Source organism: Lepus europaeus, chromosome 20 (assembly GCF_033115175.1).
Source record: "Lepus europaeus isolate LE1 chromosome 20, mLepTim1.pri, whole genome shotgun sequence".
Lineage (NCBI taxonomy): Eukaryota > Metazoa > Chordata > Mammalia > Lagomorpha > Leporidae > Lepus > Lepus europaeus.
In genome coordinates this window covers 66,711,668-66,733,082 of record NC_084846.1, presented here as the reverse complement: position 1 = coordinate 66,733,082, position 21,415 = coordinate 66,711,668, and the positions used below count along the sequence as shown (strand labels likewise).

At 60.4% G+C, this 21,415-nt stretch overlaps 1 protein-coding gene and 1 long non-coding RNA gene across 4 annotated transcripts in view; one reads left to right on the top strand and one right to left on the bottom strand.

Moving 5' to 3' along the window:
- Positions 1 to 5,206: 5,206 nt before the first annotated feature.
- Positions 5,207 to 6,744, bottom strand: LOC133749028 (uncharacterized). The gene is made up of 3 exons (XR_009864567.1): positions 6,684 to 6,744; positions 5,966 to 6,109; positions 5,207 to 5,284 (listed from the first exon to the last, which is right to left on the bottom strand). It is a non-coding gene; the product is annotated as an uncharacterized LOC133749028 (long non-coding RNA).
- A 398-nt stretch (positions 6,745 to 7,142) lies between these two features.
- The window catches only part of GRB10 (growth factor receptor bound protein 10), a 111,370-nt gene continuing 97,097 nt past the window's right edge, over positions 7,143 to 21,415 (top strand). For 2 of the 3 annotated variants that reach the window (XM_062178457.1, XM_062178456.1), the window contains exon 1: positions 7,143 to 7,231. The gene's annotated coding sequence lies outside the window, so the exon portion shown is untranslated. The remainder of the gene's footprint in view (positions 7,232 to 21,415) is intronic. The other variant, XM_062178458.1, reaches the window with a different exon arrangement.

The following is a 21,415-nucleotide window of genomic DNA, read 5'->3' as shown; positions in this document are numbered from 1 at the left end:
CGCTTGTCCCCGGCTGCTGCAGCCCGGCTCCCAGGCTGCTTGCCACTGGGAGGCGGCCTCGCCTCCTCTTTCTCACAAGGGCCATGTGCTGCTGTCCACGTAGCAGGCACCCCAGCCCTGTCCTGGTCTCTGGTTGTTGGAAGCCTCCCCCCAGCGTAGACGTCTGAAATGCCGCACGCTCACAGCCTCATCTTCCTTCCTCCAGGGTGCAGCCCTAAGGCTGGGTCCTGGACGCTCAGAGACAGAAGTCTCCTGAGGGCTTCTGCAAGAGGCCAGGGGGCAGAAGGGTCCCCTTAGTGCCCTTGGACACAAGGGTCGGGGGTGGGGGGACGCCTGGACCGGTATTGGCCCCGGGCACGGCCATCATCCCGAGGATGCTGCGGGCAGAGCTGGGAAGCGCCTGGGCCCAGGACGGTGCGGCAGGTCCCAGAGGGTGCAGCTGGAGGGGTCTCAGTGCACGCCCCCCCCCCCCCCCGCTCTCCGTGCCGGGGGCTCTGAGCCCCACTCTGTGCCACGCTGCTCTCTGGTCTCCAGGGTCTCATCCGCGCCCGAGCCACCAGACACACAGGAGCCTGTTGTGAGCCCATTCCCATCTGAAAAGCCGGCCTCCTAGAAAGGTACAGCCAGCCGGAAGCTGTGGGTGATCTTCTCAAAGCCCTACTCCCAGGACCCAAGGCCTGGGCTCTGCCGGCTCCACATTCCGCCGGCCCAGCCCCGTGGCTGGGAGCTGCCCTGGGGCTGGCAGCTGTTGGAGTGAGGGCATCGACCACCACGAGGCCGCCACGGGAGCAAATGAGAACAGGGGCCTGCACTGCCAGATCCGACTTCTCGGGAGCCGCCAGCATGTGAATCCAGGGCAACACCAGATTGAGGCCTTGTCTGAACACACCACGTGCAGTGTAAACCACCACTGTACCCCTGGCCTGGCTGGGCTTTGCCCCAGAGGCTCCTGTGCCTCGGTCCTTGGTGTGACATGGAGGTGGTGGGCCTGAGCTACAGGGCACCGCCCCAGAAAGGACCCCGGGTACTGCCTGCAAGGGGGGAAGGAGCAAGCCTGCAGCCGGGCCTCCCCGTCTTCCCTCCTCCCTCACTGTCTCTCCCAGGAGCTCCCCAGGGCCCACCCAGATGGGACTGCTGGGTCTGGGGACATTCAGCCTCCAACGTGGTGAGCTGAACAAACCTCTTTTCTTTTTAAGCCTCCAGCCTCACGCAGTTTGTGACAGCAGTGTGAAAAGGACCCACCCCACCCTGCAAAATAAGGAAGGCTCGGCCACACTCTGCTCACCTGACTGGCGGCGGGTCGGCTGCACAGCCCCCCCGCCAAGCCCCTCACATGCTCCACCAGAGTTCTAATCCCCCCGAAAGGCAAGGCACACATCACTCGCCTCCAAGCAACATGGTCTCTGCTCTGTCCTAGGCTCACCCAACCTGAGCACTGCCAGCTGCCACCTCCATCCTCACCTGCAAGTCTCCGACTCTTCTAAGTCACATAGCTGGGACCAGCCCACTCCTTCCCATCACCCGTGGAACAACCAGGCTCAGCCACACCTCTTGTATCTGCAAAATGACCTCAGTCTGGACCAGGGAGGGCCTTCAGGAACCCTGTGCAAGATGGAGTTAAGAGATCAACTTACTGTTAGTGACAAAATTTGGAAATCCTTATGTACTTCTTTGTAACACAAATTTTCCATGAATATTCTGAAAACCACTTGTATAGCTCTAAACGCCAGAGCTAAAATTATCAAATTCCTAGAAGAAAACTGTTGTGGCAAGGAAGTTCTTAGATAGGATGCAAAAACACAAAAATTGAGAAAGGATGAACTGGTAATTTAGTCTCTAAAAGACACCTTCTGTTCTTTGGAAGGCACTATTTAGAAAACAGAATGTTGGAAGAGTATTTGCCGTACAAATCTGCTCAAAGACTGATATCCAACATGTATAAAAGGTTTCTCAGACCTCAACGACAAGAAAATAAACAGTCCAATCAGAAGCATGAGCACAACTCACAGACACTTGACAAACTCCAGGTGCACGGCAAGCGAGCACACGAGAGAGTGCTCCACACTTACCCAGAAGGAATTCGCAAATGGCAGTCAAAGAAGAGGGTGGGTGCTTGGTGCAGTGGTTACGAGGACCCTGGGGAAGCCCACACCACATACCAGGGTGCCTGGGTCCAGTCCCGGCTCTTCTGCTTCCAGTATAGCTCCATGCTCGTGGGAGACAGCAGTGGACGGCTCACGTATGTGAGTCCCTGCCACCCATGTGGGAGACCCAGTTGGAGTTCCAGGCTCCTAGCTTTGGCCAGGCTCAGCCCTGGCTCCTGTGGGCATCTGGGGAATGGACCAGCAGATGGAAGATCTCTGTGTGTTTGTCTCTCTCTCTTTTTTTTCTTTTCAAATGAAAATTAATGAAGCAATAAGATTCCCTTACACACCAATCAGGACAACTAAAATCGCAAAGACTGGCAACAGCAACTTTTTTTTTTTAAACAGCAACTCTTGACAGAGATGTGGAGCAGCTGGAACGCTCATGCACTTGGGGTGGATGCAATGGTGAGGCTACTTTGAAAACCACCCGGCAGTCTCTGATGAGGTGAAACACACCCAGGTGCTTCCTGACTGACATGGAGCATCAGCTACAGAAAACCCAGCACACTGCACGTCGGGTGCCTCTTCCCAGCCCCGCGGGTGACGGCTGCCGACCAGAGAGGATGTGACACACAGTGCTAGCCCAGGAAGATGGAATTCCACGTTCTCTGTATGAGTTCCACGAAACGCGTACAAATGCTTCTGCAGCAGTGCAAAGTCACTCCACGGAAAGTCGGGGCCATCTGCGCATGACTAATGACTGCATTCTCCTAGGGAGCTGCCCAGAGGAAACCTGTGTTCCCAGGAAAGCCTCGACACAGAACAGCCGGTCACTCACGGTTGCACAAAACCTGGACTAGCCCAGATTCCTGCCAGCCAGGTAAATGGATGCACAGATTGACGTACCCGTCCAGTAGGTTACCTTACAAAGGAGAGAGCTGGGGCTGCCTGCACCACTGGCATCCCTTACGGACGCCAGATCAAGACCTGGCTGCTCTGGTTCTGATCCGGTTTTTTGCTAATGAGTCTGGGAATGCAGTGGAAGATGGTCCAAGTGCTTGAGCCCCTACCCTCTGTGTGGGAGACCCAGATGAAGTTCCAGGCTCTAGGCTTGAGCCTGGCCCAGCCCTGGATGTTGTGGCCATTTGGGGAGTGAACCAGCAGAAGAGAGATTTCCTCTCTCTCTCCCCATCACTCTGCCTTCCAGACAAGTAAACAGATCTAAAATGGAAGGGACAAGCTCTCGATTCATGAAACACGGGTGCAATCCGTGCAGTTTGCTGAGTTGCAGACTGCACTAACCCACCTGGATGTTGTTCTTGAAAAGCACAGCTACGGGGAGAGGGTGCAGCAGATCCGGAAACCCTGGGCCTACCCTGGACTGCAGGTGCAGCTGGTGCGTGTCCAAACTCCACCAAACGCACGCCAGAACGCGGGAGTCTTCCAGCCAGCCAGGCCCACCTGAGTAAGCGGCACTAAGGAAAACTCCCCCAGCAAGCCCGTTTTAGTTATGGAGCCGTTGTGACTGAAACTACTTCAGAAAGAGGAGAACAAGGAGAGCTTGCGTGAAGCCATCGCAAGTTAGATGGGACAGTCAAGCCCAAGGGCAACACTAGTCAGCCCAGGGTGACAGGACGCCAAGGGCATCCTTTTTTTCTTTTTTCCAAGATTTATTTTTATTTATTTGAAAGGCAGTGTTACAGAGAATCTTCCATCTGCTGGTTCACTCCCCAAATGGTCACCATGGCCAGGGCTGTGCCAGGCTGAAGCCAGGAGCCAGCAGCTTCCAGTTCTCCCATGCCAGGGGCAGGGACCCAAGCACTTGGGCCATCCTCCAATGCTTTCCCAGCCATAATAGCAGGGAGCTGGATCAGAATTGGAGCAGCCGGGTCTTGATCTGACATCCATAAGGGATGCCGGCATTGCAAGCAGCAGCTTAACCTGTTATGCCACAACGCTGGCCCCTAGGGCATCCTTCGGGACACCTTTTCTCCCAGAGCCTTTACCCTGAGCCAAACTCACTGCTCCTCACCTGGTCCCCAGCCCAGCACTTCCGGTTCAGAACCCCAGGTGCAGGCATCTATTGGCTGGCTCATCCCTCCACACACTGGCCAACCTACTCAGGGTCAGCTGTCGTCCTTGACCCACTGATGGGTCAAGGAGAGCCAGGCTTGCTGGGGCCTGCAGCTGGGACACTGGGTGGTGCAGGTGGGCACCATGCTGGGCGTGTCTCAGCCCTCCCACCACTTCATTTTCAAGGATAAACTGCTCTTGAGTGCATGCCCCTCTCGCCTCTCTGGCATGGTATCCCAGCCAACCCCAAGTGCACTGGGACCCCCAGCCCCAGCTTCTATGGCCAAACCCAGCTACCTGGGGTGGGTGCTGATGGTGCCACTTAGGGAGGCCTGGGATAGAGTCCTAGCTCCTTGGTGCTTCTGATCCAGCTTCCTGCTAGTGCACACCCCGGGAGGCAGCGGTAATGGCCCAAGTGCTTGGGTTTGCTCCTATGACTCACGTGAGAGATGCAGACAGAGTCCTTGGCTCCTGGCTTTGGGCTAAGGGATGTCTAAGTCATTCTACCTTTCAAATAAATAAATGAATCCTTATAGTAAATAAATAAATGAGTACATGGAACTACTCGGTGCCGCTGCTCTCTGAAGGAGCCAAGGCCGATTTTGGGTCTGAGCTGAGGTCCACCCCTCTCCCTTGACCTCAAAGACCCCCTCCTTCAGTTCCCTCTCTGCCCAGCTTACCATCCTTGAGGTGCCAGGACTCTGTGGGGGCATGCTCACCACCGGGAAGCTCTTCCTGGGTGCCAACAGGCTCCCTAGCTCCGGCCCCCAGAACCCACCCTTTCAGAGGATCCGGAGAGCACACAGGCTCCTAGGGTCCTGGGGCAGGCGCTGGGGCCGCTGTGATGAACGGTGGTTTTCTGCCCCATGCGATGGGCAGGCAGTCCTTTGTGCCTCTGACGCTGGTCTCCAGCTCTGCCATGAGGGCCAGTGCTGGTTGCCAGGTCCTCTTCCTGTGTGCAAGGCTCAGGCCGGTGTCTGGGGCGGGGCCTGGGGCTGAGAGCCTCTTCAAGGCCTCTGTCTGACACCATTTCCCAGTACTGACCTTTCTGTGCCCAGCACAGCATCGCTGGGAAGGGCTCAAGGTTCCCACAGTCACCAGGCTTAGGACCAGCAGGGGATGGGCTGGGGGCAGATGGGCAGATGTCAATCGACTCGTTACCAACTCCCAATCGGAACCCTCAGATTCTAGGTCACGTCCGGATCACCGGGTTCCTCCAGGGAACCCTGCTTCCTGCCCTGACCCCTCATTCTGGCAGGTGTGCTGCCCCTCGGTGAGGCGCCTGGCCCTCACGGCTCAGTGCCTCCTGTGGCTGCTGTCTTGGGGTTGTTGGGGGTGATAGGTGGAGGCATGGAGATGCAACCTGTCCACGAGCCCATGCACGTGGGGGCCAGGACACAGGAAACCTAGGGATCTCTGCTGGCACAGAACCCTTGAGGGCGCAGTGATGTCAGCATGCCCACACACCTGGGGACGAGCGAGTGCGGCCAGCACGCTCTGTCATTATTATTATTTCTAGGGACAGTATCAGATGGGCCGACAGAAGGCAGACCTAGATAGGATGGACGTGTGTAACCCACACAGACAACGGATGTGGCATCTGTGGCTGTGTAAGATGCTCTCAGGAGAGGCACCCACACACCCAGCACCCAGGGACACCAAGTGGGAAGCCCGCTCACAAGGGACTCAGGGGAAGACGAAGTTTGTGCCAAGAATTCCTCAAGCAGCCACAAAGGCTGCATGGCCACAGGGCACTGGTGGACGCAGGGTAGCGCTGCCGGGCAAGGCTGCGGGTGCCCACTTACACGCCTGGCCCCAGCCGGCCGCCTGCTTGCTGTTGAGTCCTCCGCGCTCTCCTGCAGGAATCTGGGGTCCTGTTGCCGGCACTCTCCCCTTTTCTTCTTGCGGGTTTTCCAGCTGGCGCCGGTGGGCTGTGATTTCAGCCAGGCCTGTTTGGGTGGAAGCAGAGGGGGACCCTTCACCAACCACAGTGTTCCACATGGCGGGCTACAGAAGTGCCTGGGCTCCAGGCACAGAGCAGCCAGGAAACCTCCGCGCAGGGGTCCTGCCTCCTACGGCCTCAGTTTCTCCATCTGCACAGCCCGCGCACACACACACACACACACACACACCCCGGGGGCCCCAGTGGGTCCAAGGCCAGTGGGCATGCCCATGAGGGCTGTGTGTTCTTGCGACTGCTTTTCTAACTCCAAGGCCGGGAAGCCACCATTCCTGGACCCTTCTCGCCAGTGCTGTCGTTCTGCCGCGGTGCGGACCCGGGTAACCCCGCTCCGGACGGCGGGTCCCACAAACTCGGGCCTGGGGCGTGCTGTACTTGAGCCACGTGGACCCACTGCCGGGATGCGGACACCGAAGATCGTTGGCGCCCACAGCAAATGCACAGCAGCCCGGGGCCTCCCCTCGCGCCCGCGGGCCCAGCCACTCGCGCACCAGGAGACCCCTAGGCCGGGGAGGCCGGCCCCAGGCCCCGGCTGCGCGGGGCGAGCGCCCCAGCTCACGCACTCGGATCCCACAGTGAAGACTTTGTGAGTTGCAAACAATTCGCTTCCAAACTGCCTCTCGGGACGGGTCCGGTTCTCCCCGCGCGGGCGCGGGCGCGGCCGCCCGCGCCCCGGCGGTGGCCGTCCGGGGGCACGGAGGGAGGGGGCCCGCGCCCCGCACCCCGCGCCCCGCCCTGCGCCCGGCCGGCTCCTCCCGCGCTGGCGGCCGCCGAGCGGTCCGGGCGGCGGCGGCGGGAGGAGGAGCAGGAAAGGCGGCCGGGGGAGGAGGCGGAGGCGGAGGCGGCGGCGGCGGCGGAGGCGGCGGGCGGGGCCGGGCGGGTTTAAAGCCCATCGAGGGGGTGGGGAGGCCGGGAGGCGGCAGGAAGGGCAGGGCGCGCGCGGAGCCGCTGGAGCCCAAAGTTTCCGCGCAGCCTCGGGGCGGCGGCGGCGGCGGCGCGGGGCGCCCGGCACCGTCCTGTGCGCAGCCTCGCCCGCGGGGACCCGCGACCGCCGCCGGCCACGCCGAGGGTCGCAGGCGGCCACGCGGAGGGAGGAGCGGCGCCTCGGCAGGTACGGAGTTGGGCGCGCCACGGCGCAAGTTACTTTGTGGTCCGCGCCGCGCCTCGGCGGCGGCCCGGGCCGGCATTGTCTGCGCGCTGCCCGGCCGCGCCGGGACGCCGGGCCCCGCCGAGGCGCGGCGGGCGGAAGGGCGTCGCCTGCGGGCTGGGGGGCTCGGGCGCCCCGGGGCGGCGGGACGGGGCTGCGGGGCGCGGCGGAGGCGGCTGGGCGCCCCGCCGGGCTCTCCCCGCTGCGCCCCGGGCCCCGGGGGGCAGGCGCGGGGAGCCCGAGCGGCGCCTTCGGGCCCCGTCTTGCCCGACGCCGCCGGCGGCTCGAGGGCTGGGGCGGGGCGGGGGCCGCGCTGGAGGCCGCGCTCCAGGGGCCCGCGGCGCTCAGGCTGCACGGCGGGGGCGGCGGCGCGCGCGCCCGGGCGGCCCGCGGCGGTGCCAGACACTCCCGAGCGCGGCGCGCGGCCCGGCCCTGGCCGGGGCGGTCGTCGTGTCGGGTGCTGCTGGTGACCCCGTTAGCCGCCGTGGGGCCCGCGGGCCGGCCGTGCGCGCGTGATAAGAGCCGTGCGGTTTGCAGGGGGAAATTTCTGATGCAACTTCCCCGCCTCGCCGGGCGCCTCTCGGCGGCCGCGGCCCGGGGCCTGGGGCATGTGCGTGGTCAGGCCCTTCTTTACTTCTGTGCTGAGTGCCTGCGCTCGCCGCCGAACGGGCCGGGGACGCGGGCGAGCCACAGGTGACTCCTCCGGCGGGGTCCCAGGCCGGAGAGAGGGTCTCCCGCGGACGCGGTGGCCCGTTCCGTTCCAGGGATGCAGAGCGGAGCCTGGAGCGCGCGCGCTGCCGAGGCCAGGCGCCTTCTTGCACAACTTTCTCCCCGTCGCCGGTTAAAAGGCTGGGCCCAGAATACTTTGTCTCTGAAAATGCTGATTCAGCCGTTTGGAGCCCCTCTGCTGCGCGCCCCGTTCCCTTCCGCCCTGAGCACGCGTCGCTGGCGTGGCGGGCGCTGGCGCGGGGGGTGTCCACACCGCCTCTCTGCCCAGGAGTGGGCTCCCGCCGCGCAGGGCACCGAATGTGGCTTGGGAAGCCTTCAGTGGACTCCGAGCCCTGCAGCCACTGTGCTTCCAGGAATGCGTCCGGATGTCTAGGTTTTTCTGTTCAAAAAAAAAAAAAAAAAAAAAATCACAACTCTGGGATCACTGCATGGAATGTTCGAGTTTTCCTGGGAGCCCTTAGAGAGCGCAGGGAGGCACAGGCCGGCCCCCTGACTGCAGGGAGGGAATTGCGGACACATTTTGCACGCCCAGCAGGCTCACTGGTGTAACTCAGAAGCATGGCCACAGATACGTGTGCAGCTCTTCCCAGCTCCCCAGGCCCTCGGAGGCACCCCGTTGCTTTTAATCCCGTCTGCAGCCCCTGACCCCCGTTTCACAGGTCTGAAACCCAGGCTCCCAAGGTCACTCGGCCTGCCCAAGGTCCTAGGCCCAGCACGTGACAAGGCTGTCAGCACAGCCTAAATGTGGGGTGTTTTTAGCCCTGTGTGCTTTATGCCCCTGAGAAAGTACATCCACCTGGGAAAGAGCAGCCGTGAGGAGGAGGAAGAGGCCGGCCCTGCCCGTCACACAGCCAGGCCGTTGAGGGGCTGCTGCCAGCCCTCAGCGTCACCGCGTGGCCGGGCTTTCGCCGTTCACACGTGGACCCATGCCTGTTGAGTGAGGCTTGCTATCTCCATGACGGTTTAATTAAGATGGAAGAGCTGAGGGCCCCCCAAACCAGCCCTTGCATTTCACCCCCGGCCGGCCCCATTTTGGTTTTCGGAGCCGGCCAGGCCCAGAGCTGCTTGTCCAGGGTTCTGGACGGTGCTGGCCACCGGAAGCGGAAGCCGGGGCAGCCCTGCTCCTGCTCCAGTGGCCGTGCCTGTGTCCAGTGAAAGAGCAAAGTCAGAATCGCGGAGCTGGCTCAGGACTGATTCTGAGGACCTGACCATGTGCTCGAACAAAGACGGCCGCTGTGCCTTCAGCTCCATCTTGGAGCAGTAGTGTTTCTTGGTTGGGCTGGCTGATGAAGCCTGACGCTTTGGAGGTGGCATAAATTAAGGACCCGTTTCCTCGACGTTCTGTCCAGCTCTCGGCTGCACGGGCGGGAAGGGCCCACAGAACAGGATGTGCTGTGTGCCTGTCCCGGCCGCCTGCCAGGGCTCACAGGGAGGGATTTTGCTCGGTCTCCAGGCCTGTGGGTTTGCACGTTTGCATAATCCTTGTGTCTGTTTCTGTCTGCTAATCCAGCGTGGACCGCATGGGCTCAGGAGGAGGAGAGATTTGCCGTGTCTTTATCAGTCATTATGTTCTAAATTGAATAAACTTGAATTTTTTTTGCTTTTAACCTGCCTCGTTTTGTTTTTTGCTTAATTGTAGATGTTTCCTTCCCTCTTCTTTCTCTAGCTTCTTAACATAGAACCTCAGAGCACTGGTTTTAGACTTTCCTTTGCTGATAGAAGCATTTAAAGCTAGAAGTTTCCCTCTGGGCACTGCTTTGGCTGCACCCAGTACATTTTGGTGTTGTATTCGACGTTTTCCCATGAAACCCAGTTCAGAAGTGTAGCAGATTATGTGCAGCATTGAGGTAGTCAAGTTATTTTTGGGGCTTGGGAGACAGGTGCTCTGGGGCTCTGAGCAGGGATCTGCAGGGCCTGCCCGCTGATGGGTGTGGAGTCCTCACTGCTGCCTGCCCTCCCTAGCTTAGAGACACAGCTGAGCTGATCTCTGAGGAGTGAGCTTTTGTCCACATGCCTGCTGGTCACCAGGCCCGTGGTGGGACAGCAGCAGGCAAGGCCTGCAACCCCCCATGCAGAGGCCGGCCCGCGGCTCTTCTTTCAGCATGGAATGCAATGTGGTGTGGTCGTCCTTTGCAGTGGTTACATTAAAAAAAAAAAGAAAAAAAGAAAAAGAAAAAGCCAGTCTGGGGTTAGCAGAAACAGTGTCAGGTAGAGAGGAATGCGCCTGATTCCCTGCGTCGGGGCAGACCCCGTTTCCTGGCGCTGGCCGCCTCACATTTCCCACCTCTAGTTTCTGCGTGGATTTTGGGGGGGGGGGGGGCTTCAGGGTGGTCAGCCTGCCCCAGGATGGCGGACGCCCTTGCTTTCCGTCTGGGTGAGAGGCTCAGTAGGAAAGGGGCTCTGCTGCCCCTGCGTTCATCTCTGGTGCTTTGTGCACATTCGTGTGAGCGCAAGTCCTCCACTCCAACGGGCTGCATTTGCTGTGACCCTTGGGACTCCTCCTGGGCAGCCTTCGGAGGGCAAAGGCACTGGCCACAAACCGTAGCAGCCATCAAAAATGGGTTCCCTGCAACTAGCAGACAGCCTGCCGCACGCCAGCTCAGCAGAGCTCGGCGGGGGCTGTGGGCCTCCCGAGGCGGTCAGCTCCGCCTCTCCTTGGCTCCTTGATGGCCTCGGAGCTCGGTCACTGGGCCTGGGCTCCAGGAGCTGCAGTTGTGCTTCTGGGATTCAGAAAGCACTGGGCGGGGCCTGTGTTGCAGTGCGGGGAGCTTGTTTGAGTCCTGGCTGCTCCAGCTGTGATCTGGTGCAGCTGGAAGGGCAGTGGAGGATGGCCTAACTGCTTTTCCTCTCGCCCAAGTGGGAGACATGGATAGAGTTCCAGCCTCTTGCCTGGCCCAGTCTCCAAATCCAGCCATTTGGAGAGTGAACCAGCAGGTAGAAGGTCTCTTTGTCTCTGTCACTCTTTGTTTCAAATAAATAAGAATTAAAAAAAGAAAAAATGCATTTGGCACAGAAAGAGCTCAGGATGTGTTGGTCTTAATCAGTCACCCACCCCAAGTTCAGCACAGCTGGTGCAGGGTGGGGGGCTGGCAGCCACCCTCACTGCTTCAGCACGGAATCAGCACCTGGCCCTCCCTGTCACATGAGTGTGTCACCCTAGGAGCTCCTCGAGGAGCCTCTAAAGCTGTTCCATGCAACAGTGGAAATGCCGCTTGGGATGCCTGCACTCGGTTTCAGGGTGCCGGGAGTGGGTCCTGCCTCAGCCTCGGGTCCAGCTTCCCGCTAGTGTCCACAACAGCCAGCCCTGGGCCACACCAAACCCAGGAGCCCAGGTCTCCCCACATAGTAGCAGGGACCCAGTGCTCTGGAGTCAGGCACGCCAGGAAGGGATGCAGGCATCTTAACCCTGAACGCCACGATGAGAATGTTTACGACATCTAATATAGCCATAATCTCAGAATCCAGAATGTTCCAAACCTAAGCGTTTTGAGCACTGACATGATGCCACAAGTGGAAAATTCTGCACCCTGAGTTATTACTGTATGGGGTGGGCATTCGGTGGAGTGGTGGACTCTGCCACGGCAGAGTGCCTGGCTCCACTTCGATTCTGGCTTCTGATGAACGTACCTTGGCAGGCAGCAGGCGAGGGCTAGTTAGTGGGGCCCTGCTGTGTGGAGACCCTGATGAGCTCCAGCTCCCAGGCTCACCTGGCCCAGCCATTTGGGGAGTGAACCAGCGGAGGGAAGAATCTTTGTGTCTCTGTCTCTCTGCCTTTCATGTAAAAATGAAAATAAATAAAAACTAAGAAAACAAATTCTGTATAAAACCACTTTCAGGCTATGAACATAAGGTCTACAAAACACTTCTAGAAGTCTGGAAAAGCGGATTTGAAAGGTAAGATTATTTTGTTTAAAAAATGTTTTGAAATCTTTGCTTACTTGTTTCATAATATGCATTTCCATGAAGTTTTTGAAGGTCTCTTGTCTGTGAAACAAATGAATTTTGTGTTTACACGTGGGGTCTGCCCTCAAAATAGCTCATTGTGTATATGCAAATTATCCAAAATCTAAAGAAATCCGAAATCTGAAACACTCTGGGCCCAAGAATTTCGGGTGAGGAATTGCTATCACAGAGTAGCATGTCTTTAGGATTCCCCACTCCGAGAAACGCGCAACTCCGCTACATTAAGCGGAGGCTCCGAAGTGCGCCCGCAGCGTGGTGCCGAAGGACAGCGCCCGGCCTGGGGCATGCGCACTCTGCGCAGCGCGCGGGGGCGGGGCCGGGAGCTGTCCAGGGCCTGCCCGCTGTCCCGTAGGCGCTGGTTTCAGCCGGAGGCGCCGTCCCCGTCTTCCAAGCCGGGCAGGGCTGCCCTGCAAGGTGCCTCCACGGAGCCGCTGCTCCCTCCTGAAGAGCTGCGGGGGCTCCCAGATGCCCTCCAGGGTGTGACCCGAGAGGGGCGCGCTGAGTGCCTCGGCGCGGAGCCCCCGAGCAGGGAGTGAGGCCATGGGAGAGAGCCTGGGCTCCTCCACCTTCGCCTGTCCCCGCCACCCGGGCGTCTCTCCTCTGGTCACCCAGAGCCTTAGCCGGCTTTCTAATTACTCAATGTTGTCTTTAGGTGCAGCGAGGCTCTTTTATCTCGTGACATAGGGACGTGATACATGGATACTGTCTGCTAGTTCCCCAGATCGGAGGGGGCCGTGGCAGATTAAGCTGCTGCTCAGGACCCCCATGTCCCGTCTTGGGGTGCCTGGGGTCCAGTCCCTCCTCCACTTTGGATCCGGCCTCCTGCTGCTGTGCCTGGGAGGCAGCAGAGGAAGGCCCAAGGAGGGAGATGCAGATGGAGCTCCTGGCTCCTGGCCCCGGCTGTTGCAGGCATTTGGGGAGTGAATTGGCTCGCCTCTCTCTTTGTCTTTCAGTCACTCTGCTTTTCAAATAAATAAATAAGTAAATCTTCAAAAAAAAAAATTCCCGAGATAGCCAGGCTAAGCTGCGGGCGGTTTCTGTTGACCTCTGGGTTTCTGAAGGGAGGCCCCGCGGTCTGCTGTGTTCCTGCACTGCCCCCTCCTCCCTTCCCCCAGGACCCAGTCTGTCCGGGGCCTCTCTGAGGCCCCTCCCTGTGAGTGGGGATCTCTCCCTGGCGGTGCTGGAAGCCCACACCCTTTCCCATCCCCCCTCACGTCTCCTGCTGAACGTGGCCAGCCCAGGAATCAGGGCGGGCACGGTCCCACGTGGCTGAGGCTTTCCCCGTCTCGAAGAACATTCTGTTTTCTCCTGAGCTGTCTTTGCTCAGTTTTTTTTTTTTAAAGTGTACTTGTCACGTCCACTTCCAGACACACACAGCTGTGCGGCTCTTGCACATGCACGAGCTGCTCCCCCACATTCCTCCCGGGGAATCGGGCTCAGGTACCCTTGGCCACAGTGCCTGTTGGCTCTGGAGGCTCCCAGCCCATCTCCGAGGTCCTGGGCACACCCTCTGCCTTTCCCCTGGGTCTCGTGACTTCTTTCTGGTTTCTTCCTGGAACTCGATGAAGAGTGTTCTGTAACAGCTTCCCGAGGAGGGGTGGGTGGGACACAACTTCTGGGGCCTCTGGGGTCTCAAGTTGTTCGCAGTGAGTGTTTCTGAGTGCAGAGTTCTGTTTGAGGCAGCCTGGCCGTGCGGGTGCGGCTCAGCCGTGTGCTCTGCGTGAGGGACACCAGCATGGCTCTGGCTTTGTCCTGTCTGGAAGCCTGGAGTGTGTTCTCTTTGAGATTCTCCTGAGGCTTCTTGTGGGTGTGGCCTCATCTGCCGTGTGGGGTGTCTGTGTGGTGGGGGCTGGGATCCCTGGCGGTGTCCGGGTCCTGAGACCTGCCTCTCTGCTCTCAGGAGGGTAGCCCCAGCCCTGGTCTGGCCGCTGGAGTGAGGGAGGGGGCCCGGGCTGACCGTCCCTGCCGCTTCCAATTCTTCCTCTCGTTTGGGACCCTGCTGCCCCCCGCCCCCAGGGGCCCTTGTGGTTCTAACTCCTGAGGCTTTCTGGAATTCCACTGAGTACGCCCAGCCCGTCTCCACCTGTGGGCTTAGCTCAGGACTTCTGCATCTGCTAAGTCCATCCATCACTGTCTGTCCCCCGGCCTCGATGCCTTTGAGAAGCTGCCCTCCTGTTGTCCTGTGTGGCAGCGTGCCCAGTGGTCACAGGCGGAGACTGCCTTGGGCATTCCTTATGGGGTGGGAGGGGTGTGGCAGGCCTGTCACACCCTGGAGGCTGGGGCCCACTGATGTCCAGCCTGGCAGGGAAGCCCCTGCCGGGTGGATGGCAGAGGTGAGGAGTGGTCCAGAACAAAAGGGCCTTGCTGTGGCCCCTCTGCACCCTGACTCCTCCTGGCACCTCAGGGTGGGATCCCGGACCACTGACCCCTGTGCCATGTGCTGTGCACTCTGCTGCCTGGTGGAAGGTGGAGGCTACCAACGAAGGGGTGCACGCACCTCCTGGAGCAGGCCTGGCCGCCTGCGGTCAGCCAGGCTGTGAGAAAGGCTCACTGGCCTTTGTTTGGGGTTTAATGCTCTACTGGTGGCTGCTCTCAGAACTTGCCTCAACTCTGCTTTCATCTCATTGACTTTACAATGTTGGAATTTCGTGGTCATGACCACCTCGGAGCCTCTGCTCCCTGGGGTGAATGTCTGTGGTTTCGTCTGGTGTGGCTGGGGGGCGGGGGGGCTAAGCTGGCCTCCCAGCGTGCTGGACTCTCCTGCACCAGGGCCCTGCAGCCTCTGCCCCCGTGTAGACGGCACGCAGGTCCCGGCCACTGGCTGATGCTGTCTCTGCTCCTGCTGCCATCGCCCACGTTCAGCCCTCCCTCCCATGGGCCCTGCTGGGAGCGCGCGTTGAGAGCTGCCTACCAGCTCCATGACCTTGTGCAAACCACAAGCAGCATCCCCAGCCCTTCCCTGCTTCTTTGCCCGCTCCTTTGTTGCCGGCGAGGTGGATGCACCCTTGGCCTCTGCAGTCACAGGTCCTGCGCGCGCAGGCTCCGCCGCCCAGGGATAGAAGAGGTTGGGGAACGACCTAGTTTCCGTGTCCCTCTTCTCCAGACACCTCGGTGCGATCACTGTTTACGCAGCCTTTGCGTGGTCTGAGGGCTCATGAGAAACCTAGAGACGATGCGCGGCGCACGGGAGGGCGCGAGCAGAAGGTTCCGTGCGGACGTCCCTCCACTGCGTGTAAGGGCCTCGCGTGTCCTCGGGTTTCAGAGCCCATGGGGGCGGGGCAGGGGTCCCGGAGACAGCCTCGTGTGCGCGCGTGTGCGTGTGTTGTGTGTGGAGCCGCGGTGTCTCCGTTCTGCGTCCTTTGTTGCCGGCTTCGACTGGGGTGCTCGTGTAAAGTCGCGGCCACCGCTCCGAGGTCCCCGCCCCCGCCCCCGCAACTCGGGTCCGACGCGGCACCGCGCTCCTCTCCGCGTGCAGGCGCGCTCTGCCCAGTGGCGCTGGCCCTGGTGCTGGTTGGTGGCGGCCTTGGTGCTGAAATTTCGATCGGCCGGTGCCTGGCGCGCATGGCCCCGCCCTCGCCGCGGCCTGGGAGCTGCCCATGGTGCTGCCGGCGCTGCCCCGCGGCGGACCTGCGCTCGTTCGCGTGTGCCGCGCGCTGCGCGGGCACGGAAGACGCGGCATCCCAGAGCGGCCGGCCGTGGTGCGCGTGCCGGCCCTCGGGCGGGGGCCGTGGGGGAGGGGAGGCAGCGCTGCCGGGAGCCCGAGGTTCTTGGGGGTTGCCATGAGAACCAGGGATCCGGGGATTGGGCAGCGGAGGGCCCCCGCCGGGCCTTGGGGCGTGGCCGCGTCACATGGGTTGGTCCTGGGGTTCCGTAGTGCGCAAGGGCGTGCGGTGCTGCCCGCGTCCGCCCGGTGCTTGGGGGTACCGGGCCTGGAAGGCTGAGCGGCACGAAAGGAGGGCCTCGGCACCCGCGAGATGATGGGCGTGGGTCCGACCGGCCGCGCGCGCGGCCCACAGGATCGTCCGCTCGCCAGGATGGCGTCCCCGCAGGCGGCACTGGCCCGCCGGGCGTGTTAGCGCGCACTCGGGCGCCCGGTGGCTCTGGCGCCCCGCTGCGGAGCTCCGCGCTGCAGGTCCCTGTCAGGGCCGAGCCGGGCGCCGCTGGCGCGATCTCGCGGCCGAGCGCTGTCCATGCGGAGCGCTGTCCAAACGCTGGAAACTGCCGGGCGCCGGAGCCCTGCCCGGGCCGGCGGCGAGCACGCAGCGACACCGTGCGGCCGAGGCCGCCGCGGCAGTGTCCCCAGGTACGCAGGTGGGCTTGGCCGTCGGCGCGGCGCGGGGGCGAGGGGTTGCCGCGGTGCCCGCGGCCGGTCGGTGCACAGGGCTGGCTCCGCGTGGGCTGCGCGGCCCCGGGTGTGGGGAGGAAGGGCCCCGGCAGTGATGTATGCCGCGGTAGCGTGGCGCTCCGCTGCCGCGGCGGCAAGATGGGCTTATGTAACCTCCTCCCGCGGACCGGCCGCTGTTACGTAACCAGGAGGAGCTGCACCGGCGTGCCTCGGGCGCGGGGACGCTGTGCGTGGCGGACGGAGACCGGTCTCTGCCCGGCCGTGGCGGCGCGGGAGCCGGCGTGGAATTCTGCGGTGAAGCACCTCGTGACTTTGCACCTTTCCCCGCAAGAGCCTTGCTCCTGCGGGAACTGCACGCCGGCAGCCTCCTTGCGCTCCATCCTCCATGGAGCTCAGCGCGTTGGTGCGGTGTGCGCAGGACTCCCCTGCCCTCGTGGCCCGGCTGCCCGTTTGCGGGTTGGCTGTCCTTGGCCCTGCGGTCCTCTCTGTGGTGGCGGGGGCCCTGGGCACACAGGTGGCTGCTGGCCTGAGATGGCGCCCGTTCTGACTGTCGGCTGCCAGGCCGGGGGTTGCAGCGGGGTGGTTTTTCTTGTTTTCCTGAAGTCCTGATGGGAGTTGGGCGTTCGCGGTAGGAGCGCCAAGACCCGCTGCTGCGCTGGGCAGGTTGGGGCTGCGTGTGGTGGGAGCAGGGCCCACGCCCGTGTGCTTCGTGGACGGACTGGGGATGGGCTATGCTGGGCAGCAGCCAGGGGTGTGTTTTGAGCTCCTGTGGAGTGGGGAAGCAAAATGCATCGAGATTTGGGGTGCAAGGCCACTGTGCCCGAAGCACTGCCTTGCTGTGGGCTTGGGGTTGAAATGCCCGCTGCCCCGCCTGGCCCTGCCCTGCGGGACGGAAGGTGTTGTGCACTCCCTGTGGAAAAACGCAGTCAGCGGAGGGAATGGCAGTCTCACTGTGGGCTCAGAGGGACTGAGAGGAGTCCCAGGTTGGTAGAGTAGAAGCGTGTTATTTTTACTCCTGAATCCTCTGCTAAGACTTTCCACCACAGGTCTCTGCAGCCCTCGTGGAGTCACCGCCCCAGGACGGGGCTCCTGAACTCTCCGAGAACACTGCCTCTTTTGAGTTTCGGAGCGAGGTGACATTTAGACTGCAGTCTGAGTCCACGGTCACTCAGCCCTGTGGTCCCACGGAAGCCGGGCTGCTCCCTGGGGCTTGTGCTTGGGAAAGAATGTGTCTGGAAGCCCGACCACCCTGAACCAGCCTTGGGGACACTAACCTGTCCATGCAGAGTCCACCTGTGGAGCTGATCTGTCTGCCCATGTCTTTGTGGAATTCGAGAGGTGCAAGGCTGGGGGCCCGTGTGGTGCTCTGGGCTCCTGGGGATTAGGTCGGAAGCTTGGTAGCTCCCTCAGTACTAGGTCAAGGGTGGAGCAAGACGGGCGTTCAGGCAGTCAGAGCCCCGTGGACCCTGGGGGGACGGGGAGCCTTGGTCCGGAGAGGCCCTCTTGTTTCTCTTAGCTCCTTCCCTGGGGCTCCCTCTGCTCCACCCTGGGAAGCACATCTGTGGGACTCTTGGCCCAGCCATGTGTGGTGTCTGGAACCAGGGCGCTGTAATCTGTGTGCAGGCACACGCCGCTCAGCTGTGGGGGGTGCCTTCTGAGATGGTGGCGGGCGGCGTTGTCACTGTGGAATGTCACAGAATGCATTTGCGTAGCTGAGACGGTGGCATGGCCTGTGAGACCACCGGGGGCCGTGCAGCCTCTCCTTGACCAAGATGCTGGTTGTGTTTGTGTGCTGTGGAGGTCACAGTGGGCAGTCCCTGGCTGGCAACGGCTCCAGTTAGTCATTTTCCCACTGTCTTCCTTCAGTAGAAATTGTACTTGGGATTCTGAGTTTGCTGCTTCCTGGGCTAGTGCTGCCTGGTCCAGGCTCTGTCATGACGCTGGGCAGTGGCTGTGGGCACGGGGGAGCCCCCGACCCTGCAGTGCTCTGTGTGCTGAGCTCACAGAGGACAGAACCTAACTGTGAGTCTGGGGGCCTTGTAGTTGGAAGTGACGCATGGGTCTTGACCCCGAGCCGCATGGGCACCTGCGCCGTATCCATGAAGATTTATTCTGGTTTGTTCATGAACAGGGTTCCCCTTCTCTGGCCCATGGGGAGTGGGCTTAGGTCCTCTCCAGAACAGAGTTAATTGAAATGGGTAGGGAAATGCTGCCTGTGGCTGGGACTGGGAGGGCATGGGGGCGGCCACCGTGCGTGGGGCCTCTTTGCTCTTCCGCACCTTCTTGTCTGTGGCTCCCTGTGTCATCCCTGGTTGGTGGATCTGGGAGGGTCTGGGCTGAAGTCAGGGTGCCCCTAGCTCAAATGTGGCTTTAGGTGTCTATGCAGTACCTGTAAGTCGCCTCCAAAAACCTTCCCTCTGTTCCTGCACTATAGTGAGTAAGATCTTCTGTCTGCTGGTTCCCTCCTCAGATGCGCACGATAGATGAGGCTGGGCAGGGCTGAAACCAGGAGCCCAGGGCTCCAGGTCTCCAATGAAGGTGGAAGGCACCCAAGTGCCTGAGCTGTTACCTACAGCCTCCCAGGAAGTGTACTAGCAGGAAACTGGATTGGAGGTGGGGTGGGGGAGCTGGGGCTCTGTCCAGGCACTCCTATGTGGGATGCTGGTATTCCAGGCAGTGACTTGACCACTGTGCCAAATGACTGCCCTGGGAGGCAGCTTCTGAGTCTGCAGTCATGCTGATGGCTTGCGACTGGTTGTCCGCCTTCGCCTCCAACAGCCCTGCAACCCCAAGCAGTTGTTCGGTGCCCAAATGGGATGAGGATTACAAGGAGGCCTTCGCAAGACTTGTCAGGACCTCTCCCTCCTGTCACTCACTCAGCAAATGTTTGAGGGGCCAGCTGTCGCTGGAGCTTGTTCCTGCCCCACTTGGGTTGGAAATAATGAAGGCCCTGTGTCGGGGGGTGGAGTGGGGGGTGAGCAGACAGAGGGCTCGTGAAGGGCAACAGTTCCCTCATTCTGGGGCTGGTCCAAGCCCTCCACGGATACCTGAAACCACGGGGTAGCACTGAAGCCTGTGCGGGGGCCCGCTAAAGGTCATGGAGATAAGTCTGCTCTGGTGCGACACTCGGACACCCGTGCACACAAGGGGTCTTTAGTTCATGGAAAACTAAGTTATGAAAGAACTCCTGGGTTTCGGAATGTTCACCCCTGAAATAACCTGATTGTTTAATCCCATCTCCTACAAACATCTCCAAGTGTCCTCTCCTGTGTTTTTCCTGCGTGTACCTGCCTGTGCTGGAGCTGGATTTGTGAAGTAGGCACAGGGAGAGCCTGCAGCACAAGCCACATGCGCGTGGATGCGCGCTCTCAAGATGCCGTACCATGTCTTCCCTTTTCATTCCGTTCACTCGAGTGCATCCAAGTGGGCGGCCTCAGTACCTTTGTATTTAATAAAATAGGGATATTTGAACACAAGCGTTGTGGCACCATGGCAGTGAACCTGGGTGTCTGACGGGTGAGTTGTGTGGGCAGCTTGTGGTGTGTGTGGTGTGGATGGCATGGATTATGTGGCATGTGTGGTATGTGTGGTGTGGGTGAGTGGTGTGGATTGTGTGTGGTGTGGGTGGCATGGGTGAATGGTGTGGATACTGTGTGTGTGTGGTGTGGGTGAGTGGTGTGGATTGTGTGTGTGTGGTGTGGGTGAGTGGTGTGGATACTGTGTGTGTGGTGTGGGTGAGTGGTGTGGATTGTGTGTGTGTGGTGTGGGTGAGTGGTGTGGCTACTATGTGTATGTAGTGTGGGTGAGTGGTGTGGATTGTGTGTGGTGTGGGTGAGTGGTGTGAATACTGTTTTTGTGTGTGGTATGGGTGGCGTGGGTGAGTGGTGTGGATACTGTGTGTGTGGGTGGCGTGGGTGAGTGGTGTGGATACTGTGTGTGTGTGTGGGTGAGTGGTGTGGATTGTGTGTGGTGTGGGTGGCGTGGGTGAGTGGTGTGGATACTGTGTGTGTGGGTGGCGTGGGTGAGTGGTGTGGATACTGTGTGTGTGTGTGGGTGAGTGGTGTGGATTGTGTGTGGTGTGGGTGGCGTGGGTGAGTGGTGTGGATACTGTGTGTGTGTAGTGTGGGTGAGTGGTGTGGATACTGTGTGTGTGGGTGGCGTGGGTGAGTGGTGTGGATACTGTGTGTGGCGTGGGTGAGTGGTATGGGTACTCTGGGTGGCATGTGTGGCGTGGACATATTTGGCCAAAGGATGCCTCCTGACCCAGGCTGGGCAGAGCAGAGGGACTTCACAACTCCACATGGCCCACAATTTGAAACTTACTAGTTTCTGGTTTTCCATTTCCTGTTTTCAGGCCCTGGTTGACAGGTGACTGAAGCCAAAACCTAGAGCAAGGGGGAGGCCTGCCTGGTATCATTGTGTTTTCCTCACTCCTTTTCTTGAGGGCAGCTGGTGAATTTCAGTTCTGATACAAGTTGAATACTAAGTGTCAGAAAGTGATGCTTTTTTTAAAGATGTATTTATTTACTTGAAAGAGTTACAGAGAGGCAGAGGAAAGTAGGGAGGGAGAGAGGGAAGGAGGGAAGGAGAGAGAGAGAGAGAGGTCTTTCATCTGCTGAGAGAGAGAGAGAGAGAGAGAGAGAGAGAGAGAGAGAGAGAGAAAGAGGTCTTTCATCTGCTGGTTCACTCCCCAAATGGTTGCAATGGCTGGAGCTGGGCTGATCCAAAGCCAGGAGCCAGGAGCTTCTTCCAGGTCTCCTATGTGGGTGCAGGGGCCCAAGGACTTGGGCCATCTTCTGCTGCTTTCCCAGGCCATAGCAGAGAGCTGGATTGGAAGTGGAGCAGCTGGGACTCGAACTGCTGCCCTTATGGGATGAAGGCACTGCAGGCGGCTGCTCTACCTGCCACACCACAGTGCTGGTCCCAAATGGTGCTTTAGTGTGTAAGTGAGGCTGTGTCAAATGGCATCCTCTGCTTCAGCAGGTCTGGGATAGGGCCTGCGATTCTGCATTGCTGACCAGCACCCATGGGTGCCCCTCAGCTGACCGTCTCCACACATCCTGCAGGAGGGAGGAGGGCATCCCCCCTTTCATCTCTAGTTTCTCTTTCTC